This window comes from Pinus tabuliformis, chromosome 3_2 (genome assembly GCF_031772625.1).
Source record: "Pinus tabuliformis cultivar Carrire ecotype Pingquan chromosome 3_2, CPIR1, whole genome shotgun sequence".
Classification (NCBI taxonomy): Eukaryota; Viridiplantae; Streptophyta; class Pinopsida; order Pinales; family Pinaceae; genus Pinus; species Pinus tabuliformis.
Window position 1 is genome coordinate 352,582,918 of NC_142302.1, and position 9,110 is coordinate 352,592,027.

The window sequence follows — 9,110 nt, forward strand, 5'->3', positions numbered from 1 at the left end:
CATGATGAACGAAGAGTCGAGGATAGAGATACCCTCTAATGATGGTGGGCCAACTGTGAGTTGGATAGTGTGTGGCTGAGCAAATGGACTTTGTTGGCAAACGATTTTGTGTGGTTGACACATAAGGATAATGAACGAGTGTTCGAGGATAGAGATACCGTGTAATGAACCTCCAGATCACTTCTCGATCTATCCAGTAGAAATATGGTGGCTTATATTTGTAAATTCTCACCATCCAATGAGATGATGTAAATACTTCCTCCAAACACTCAAATTTCACATTTCTTATTCCCATTTTGAAAATATTTGGTAGTTCAACATATCTCGTGCCATAGTAGATAGCTTCCCAACCACTAATGTAGTGTGTAAGAACCCCAAAGAGATTTGTGTTATAAGCAAAGCAAGTGCTGCAAGAACCCCAGGCACCCTAGCTGCTAAATGCATAGCTAGAAAGGCAGAATACAAAGCTCCAACATGCCCTGTTTGGCTTGCAAACAGATAATGTATCATGAAGTACGATGCCTAAAGGATCTCAAATGTTCTTGGCCATATTAAAGAGAATGGTGCAAGTGATTTAGCAACAAATCATCGCAACCACTGCATAATGACAAGGTTTTTAAGTCGGCTCGCCATGCCTACAAGAACTCTAAACCATGATAAAGTGTCTCAAGAAAACTTCTCACTCAAATAGTCATCCCAAGTCCAAAACACCTAAAAGTAATAGAATAGAAAGACCAAGCATTGTTTCCATGGCGCTTGCAATCCCGAGTGCATCCCCCAAAACCCAGAGAAAAACTACAAGAACCATCATTCCAACCATAGCCCATTCATTTCTTGACACAGGTCCCATTTCCCCCAACCTTTTTTTTTTCAAGGGATTTTCCAGAACTTTAAAATTCTCAACAGAAAAAGTTTCTTGGTTTGCTTTACAGTATTATCAGCAACTTCACTCCCTCTTGTGATAAATTCCAACTTTCGTAATGGATGTTGCTTGAAATTTTATTGCAAAGGCTGAGTGTGAATGGAAAGTGCGTGCTGCCTTTCTCTCTATACAACACTCAACCACCTTCTCATTCTAAAAATTATTATGTATAGACATGACATGATTCCTGAGTTTCGAGTCCCTGGTTGAAAGTTGTGGGATCCCATTATTTCTCACGCTCCCTTCGGCCATGCCCGACACTTAAACTCGTGACCTACAACTCGAGATTGTGATTTTTTAAGATGCAGGGTGCTACTGAGAACAACATTTCTCACCAGACTAGCAACTCCCAAGAACTCGAGATAGGATGAGATCGATGTGTACATGTCGGGCTGGTGATGACTGTACATATATTTGTGCACCTCTTTTGCAACGATATCCCACATGAGTGCCATCAAGTCGCTGCTCACAGGTGGTGGGCTGAAGCCATGTGGCGACGAGTTTAGAACAAGTGTTAGCGTGCTTTCCACCGTGGCCTTGATGACGGTGCTAAGTCGCTCCACCACCGCTTCGTCTGCTGTCATGTATTCCACCACCGACGGAGTAGGAATATTTTTATTAACTATGATATTGTTGTGTGAGTCCTTTTGAGTGGATGACTTCGGGAAGGGGATCGCGGGATCGAGTCTAGGAAGCGACAGGCTCAGCGAGGTCGGCGGATCAACACTGACTGTGCCAGCCACCATTTCTCGTAGATTCACAATGGTTTTCCCGAATGAACTGAAAAATGGCGTGACCGGCACGGTCCTGTGCAACATGCGTCCAGGGTTGGCATCGCTCCGATGTGAAACCTTGACCTTGGCTTCAAGCTCGGGGCCCTACTCTATTTCCAATTCTTCTAATCTCTTCATCTACTTCAAGTCCACTTCTAGTTGCTACGGTCGTTGTTCTCCAGCGCGCTGCTACCATCGTGGGAGAATCCATCGCTACTCTGTTGGAATTTTCTGATAAATTCCATAACAGACAGACAAAAATTGCTCTGTTTTTGCACTCTGTTTTTGCACAGAAAAACAGAAAATCGTTTGCTGGAAGCGGTGTAACAGCAACGCTGAAACTGGTGTAACAGCAACGCAGTTTCGTCAGTTGCTGTTCGCAGTGTAACAGCAACGTAATTTCGTCAGTTGCTGATCTTGGTGTAACAGCAACGGTGATTTGACGTCAAGCCTATTTTTGACTTACGGTGTAACAGCAACGTAAAAAATAACTTGCATTCATAAACAGTAAACCAACTGATACAAATTCGTCTTCCTCACATAGAGGGATTTTCACACAAGATTTATGCTGAAAAGCATCTTCCTCTTGACAGAGGGATTACAACAGGAACGCTTCAGTTCCACAAACCAATTTTTGCTATCTCAGAAAATTACAGTTTCAGCCACACAGGCTGTTGCTGAAACACACAGTTTCAGTCACACAGTCTGTTGCTGAAACACGTGTTTCAGCATCTGGTAGACAGTTGCTGAAACACGCCTGTAGAATGCATTGCTGCTCCAAAACACAGCGAGAGCATCTTCCTCTTAACAGAGGGATTCACCAAGGACTGTGCTTAAGAGCACCTTCCTCTTGACAGAGGGATTCTTCAAAGACTGTGCTTAAGAGCACCTTCCTCTTGACAGAGGGATTCACCAACATGCCTTCTTCAGAGGCACTTCAATCTGTGTCTGCAAACAGTTGCTGTTACAGCAACGGGCACACAGTTATGAAATACATAGACAGTTGCTGTAACACGTGTTTTAGTCCCTGCACTGTTGTAACCTTACGCTGCTGCGCCTGTCTCTTACTTTTCAGTCCCTGCACTGTTGTATAAGAGGGCTTCATTCATGTGAGCTCGTGCTGCTGCACATTCTTTTTTAAACACACAGAAATTACATTTGAGCGTTGATGTGCTACATTGCAGAGGGACACCGTAAGTCAAAAATAGGCTTGACGCCAAATCACCGCTGTTGTTACACCAGTTACAGCGTTGCTGCAACACCAAACTACGTTGCTGCAACACCATTTCCAGAGAACAAATTTTTCTTGTTTTCTGAGTTAAAAGAAGAGTATTTTTCTGTGTCAAAAACAGAGTGCAAAAACAGAGAAATTTTTTGTCTGTGTGTTATGGAATTTATCAAAAAATTCCAACATACTCGGCTTCCAAGCGATGTCTAAGCTACTAATTTTGTCGTCCAGGTGGATAATGATTCCCTTCTCGGGGTCTTGTACAACGCCTCCGCAACGTGGAGTTCCAGTGTTGTTTTTAATCGCGTTTTCAGTGCGGCCGAGGAGGGATCGGGCAATCATTGCCCATTTGTTTCCGTGCTGCGCGTGGGCCAGCAGAATAACAACATCCTCAGAGGGGTTAAAAGGTATGTACTCTATGTTAGGGCTCAGATGATTTCATCACCGTAGCCTACAAGATTTCCTGGATCGCCCGAGGATTCCTTTACTTATTAGGGTCCAGTTCCTCGGCCCATATTTCTGAACAAGCCTTTGCAGCGACGCGACCTCCTCAGGGCTCCACGGCCCCTTAATCCTATCCAAATATTCACAAAATATGCCATAGCTCATCGCCATAACTATGCCATTTTTTCAGAATCAATGAAGCTTGAGACAAAAATTTCACCTTTCATTCCAACGAGATTTGAACTCCAGACCTCGGGGTACTACCACTTTAGTCCACCATTTTTGAACTAGGGAAGCTAAGCCAACTCAAACAGGCCACAATTCAGATCGATTCATGTTTCAGAAGCACAATCATTAATGGCATGGGGATAGATCCTGGTTCCTTCTTCCATAGTCGCGTCAAGCCAATATGGAGAATGTGACGAAGCTATTACCAGCGGTGTAGATGTTAGCAGGCTAAGAAATATCAATACCAGACCAGGGGATACCAAAGCCCTGAGCCTTGTAGCAGCTGAAGCTGCCATCTCCATTGACTATTTTGTATGAGGGATCAATAGTGTTACCCTCGCTCATCATGGGAAAAAGGATGGGGTTGGTCAGATAGATCTGTCAAAGGTCAAACGATTAAAGAAAATTTCCAAGTACGTAGCTTTGATCCTTTGTTTCTTATGGTTTCTTATGGGAGTAGATAACCCTCTGCCACTAGCTTTCGGCCACAAAATTGGTCTCAACCATGATTAAAAACTTCAACAAAACATGATAGAGCCAGGAACGTTGATATCATCGCATTTAAGAATTTCTGGCAGAAAGTGGGTTTATACTACACACAAAATTTCCAGCCAAAACTTGACATCGAACAACCAAATATACATATCATGAACTCATTCAAGGTCTATATTAAATCAAAAACATCATCACCAAATTAGATACGTATATCTGGAAAAACTTAGGTTAGGAAAAGCTGCTCTGATACCACTAAATTAGATCTTGGGGAGGGCCTTAATATCTGATTAATTGCCACACCAAGAAAAGAACAAAAATAACCCAAACTAAGAAAAGTAAGTCGTGAACCAACTTTGATTAGATCAGAAAATAGTAATAGCAACTACATTTTTCTTGACCCTCCCCCTCTTACAAAAAGACGCTTGTTATTTATAACATTTTTTAGTTACATTACAATAAGTAAATATCATGGGTGGGAAAATACCATGGGAAAATTGCCATTTAAATCATTACATGGAAAATTTCTATTTAGATCAAACAACCAAAAAAAAGTGGCCTACAAAATCAAAAGTCCTTAGTGAGATATTGAGGAAGAGAATTGTTGTCTATGCGACCACATGAATTACACTGGAAAATAATAACCTGGTAGTAACATTTCAAACGCTCACCTGACAAATCAAACTTGAACCCCTTCTCAAATTCCATCCAACAGATGAAGGGTGAGACCCAAAATTGCCCTCACAGAAATAATGAAGGTAAGAATCGAACACAATTAGGGTTTCCCTTGTTTATAAAGCGACGCCCTACCACACAACTGAAAACAAATGGAAACCAAATTTGAGCCGAGCTAGTGAAATGATATTAGGGTTATCGTTGAAATGATCACCACCCTTCAATGCCCAAGAATTCATTGCGACTATTTCAGGCTAATCGTACATATCAGAAGTGAAAATCACATGGGATTGGTTGTGTGGCCATCAGCCATTAGGCCAAGTTTTCTAGGGAGGACAACCACCAACTTAATCCCACGGAGAATTTAGAATCGATTATACCATATATAATGTAAGAATGAACTAAACATGAACTAAGGAATAATAGTAGAGGGAACACCACATAATGTTAAACTTTGAAACTGAATCGACATGCGATTATGAACACTATTAGGGAAGGGGAACAATACATTAGTTATGAGGTAAATATATGGCACGGACCCTGAACGGGGATATATATTTTAACAAGAAATATAATGTAGTACATAGACACCTAATGCAATCAAATGTTCAAATCTTGATTGCAAGTATAAATTCATATGAGGATGATATTGGAACTCGATGTGGGAAATAACATGATAATGAAAAAACAAGCATATAGAGTTTATGTTTGCCTAGTCAATCTCAAACGTTAAGTGTAACAGGAAGAAATAATGACTCTACAACACCATGAGTTGTATATATGAAAAAAAATTATAAAAAAAAAATAAAAATTGGTATGACAATTGGGTATGTGACATATGGTATGATAGCAGTAGGTTCAATATTAATGCATATGGTCTAACTCGTAGTTGTGAGATAATAATAAGATTCAGCTAGAGCAGACCTAGGTGTGAATAGAAGAGGAAGTGTCACTTTTTGTAGAAAAAGTGTTGGAAGGATAAAATAATTGAAAACTAGAACTAAGAGATAGTAAAACCATTCATGAATAGCTTGAGGAAGAGAGATATCATTAATGTGATGTTATTGCTACAACTAGGATGAGAGAGTTGTATTATTAGGAAATATTAGGTCTGTTTGTTTAAAACAAATTGCATGAAGAGTTCAAATGTATACATTCTAAAGGACCCATGTAGGGTAAAAGGGAGTAAGAATAGTAAATAGATAAAAGATGCAATAATAAATACACTACTCAATTAAATAGATTTAACAAAATGCTATGAGGCTAGTGGATAAGGCATGTGTGGGTGATAGTTATGCAAAAAGGGGTAAGGTATCTAGTCTTAATCTAGGAACTATACAAATAAAATATAAAAGCAAGGTACTGATATATACATATACATATATACATATACATATATACATACATATATATATATATATATATATATATATATATATATATATATATATATATATATATATATATATATATATATATATATATATATATATATATATATATATATATACCTGTTCAAATCTAAAGAAAATGTAATACCATTATACAGTAGATGAGAGATGTAATGAGTGTACTGATCTTGTCCAAATATTATGCACTCATCTGTAGTGTCAAGTAATATAACGTCAATAATGTAACTACAACCTTACTCCTAACATAAATATTCTATAAAAAAGAGACAACCTCTTTATGAAATCTTGAACTTGCATCCTATTGAGAAGTGTAGCAAGAAAGGTTCAATTTGACTTAGCCTTGGTCAAATTAAGAAAAATCAAAATTTCCACTTCAGAAGAAAAATTGGAGGTAGTTAACTGAGGTGACATGGATATTTTCACTCAGTTAGCTTAGTAAATTCAAGTTAGTGGGATTGGAGTTCAATTTTCATGTGTTGATTGCTAATTTGTAGCAATCTAGTTGAGTTATTTATAGTTGTACTTAGTTAAACTATTTCTAACCATTAATAGAACTACTTGGAGGTCAGTTGTGTAGTGGGACAATAGTATAACTTAGAGATCATCCAGTTAACTAATAAATCACCCAAAAATAGCTCACACATACAAGGAGTTCAAATTTCGTAGCTGTGGTGGAGATTCCAAGGAAGAGTAACATCTGTTGTAGAGTAGTCTTGAGTGTATAGGTGTTGCATGAAATCAATGATCAATTTTAGGGAATTTCGAAATCATTTTGGAGAAAATTCCTAAAGAATAGGGACTAATTTTCTCATTATTTTTTCAAGGAAATAGGAGCTCGAGTGGAGGAAAAAACTGACTAAGTTTGTGTCAGAGGTTTTTGTTGAGCAAAGAGAATAATTATTCACTTGTAGGTTGATCTCAGATCAAACAAGCAATTGTAATACATTCTTTATTCATCTGATTAATGCAATCAGGGTTAAGGGTATTTTACGAGTTGGTTTCCCCTTTATAAATCTATGTACTTGTTTATCTGATTGATGCATCTTTGTGAATGTTGCTCTAAATTGTGAATTAATTTCCACGGAGAAATAGAGTAGAATTGTGTCTCTTGATTTAAATTAAAACTCTTGAAAAGTTGCAATTGTATCACAATATTTCTACATGGTATCATAACAACATTCACATTAGAACAATAATTTTTAAGTTGTTCCTCAGGAGGTTAGAATTTGTAGCTTCAATGTAGCAGGATTTCTTTAGAGTTGGGAGAATGCCCTTTAGTGGACTAAGATTAGAGTATGCCTTGGAAGGCAGCACGAATTACATTTCCTGGAAGGATTCGATGGCGACAATGCTTCATGACAATGGATTACTAGATTATGTCAAGATAGGAATTCCAAAAATAGATGCAACTAATGCACAGAACCTAGCCCAATGGAAGAACTATGTACCCAAGGTGAGGAGAATAATCGTGGAGGGAGTGAGAGACCACATTGTCTCAAATCTCCATGGGAAAGAAACTAATTTTGCAATGTGGAAGGCACTGACTGAGCTATTTGAGAATAACAATGAAGATAGAAAATTGGCCCCCTCAAAGACAAACTTCAAAACATTAAGATGCAGAAGAATGATACTCTTCTGTAGTATCTCACCAAATTTACACATGTTCGGGATGAGCTTGGAGGGGTTGGAGTGAATGTTGTAAAATATGACCTCGTAAACCTAGCTCTTCTAGGCCTTCCCAAGAGCTAGCATAGCTACCAAAACTCAGTGAATGAGAGGGAGTAATTACAGAATTAGGAACTCTTATGATCCTATTTGGTATAAGAAAAAATCAGTTGGAATATCAGAGATGGAAGTTCATCCAAGGGAGAGGATGAAGAAAATTTATCATTGGTTGGAAAGGGAAAGAAGGGAAAAGGGAATAAATCTCAAACCAAACTAGAATATAGCAAGGGGGCAAGAAGAAAGGCTTGTCCAAAATAAAATGCTTCAATTGTCTTGAATTCAGGCACTATGATACAAAGTTTCCACACATAAGTTCTAGCGAGAAGAACTCATGAGGAGTAGCAAGTGAGACATTGGCCTCACATTTTGAATTAAACTTCACCCTGATCGCATGCATGGCTAGCACTATTATGGGGAGTGTGTGGTACTTGGACGCAAGTACCTAGTTCCACATGATAAGATGTAGAGATTTTTTCGATGAACTCGAGGACAAATATCTCTGTTCATATTGAGCTTTTGGATGATGGAAGGTATAGAGCTACGAGGATTGGTACATTAACCTTTAATAGGGAGTCAAGATCCCCTCTTCTCCTCAAATATGTCATGTTTGTACCAGGACTGCAGAAGAATCTCATATCTATATCATTTTTGGAAGATCATGGCTATGATTTGATCTTCAATAAAGGGAAAAAATTTCTAAGAAACATAGCTATTGGGAAGGTGAAGCATACTAGGGTTTGTGCGAATAACTTGTATAAATTTGATGTGGAATATTGCGCTTCATTAATAAGTAATGCATACAAAGTGCAGAGTCATGATTTCGGTGAACTCTAACATAGGATATTGGCCCATTTGCGTCATGGTGCCTTAAAAACAATGGAGCAAATTAATAATGTCCTTCCTAAAGGATTGCTTGAGCAACAAGATCTACAAGATCTATGCTACATGACCAAGGCCTATCACTGCATTTTTGGATAGAGGAATGTAACACAATAGTCTACTTGTAGAAGTAGAGTCCTCATTGGATTCTTGGTTTGATTACACTAGAGGAATATTTCCTAGGGAGAAAGCCATATGTGTCTCATTTCAAAATTTCTGGATCCTCTGTTTACTGCCACATCTTCAAATATTCGAAGAAGAAACTTGAGATGATAATAGAGTTGGGTGTTTTTGTGGGTTACATCGAAATTCCACACAATGACCAAGTGTAC

The 9,110-nt window shown here is 38.4% G+C and overlaps 1 pseudogene; it reads right to left on the reverse strand.

Moving 5' to 3' along the window:
- Positions 1-1,155: 1,155 nt before the first annotated feature.
- LOC149180918 (transcription factor MYB44-like) lies at positions 1,156-3,538 on the reverse strand (annotated as a pseudogene).
- Positions 3,539-9,110: the final 5,572 nt, after the last annotated feature.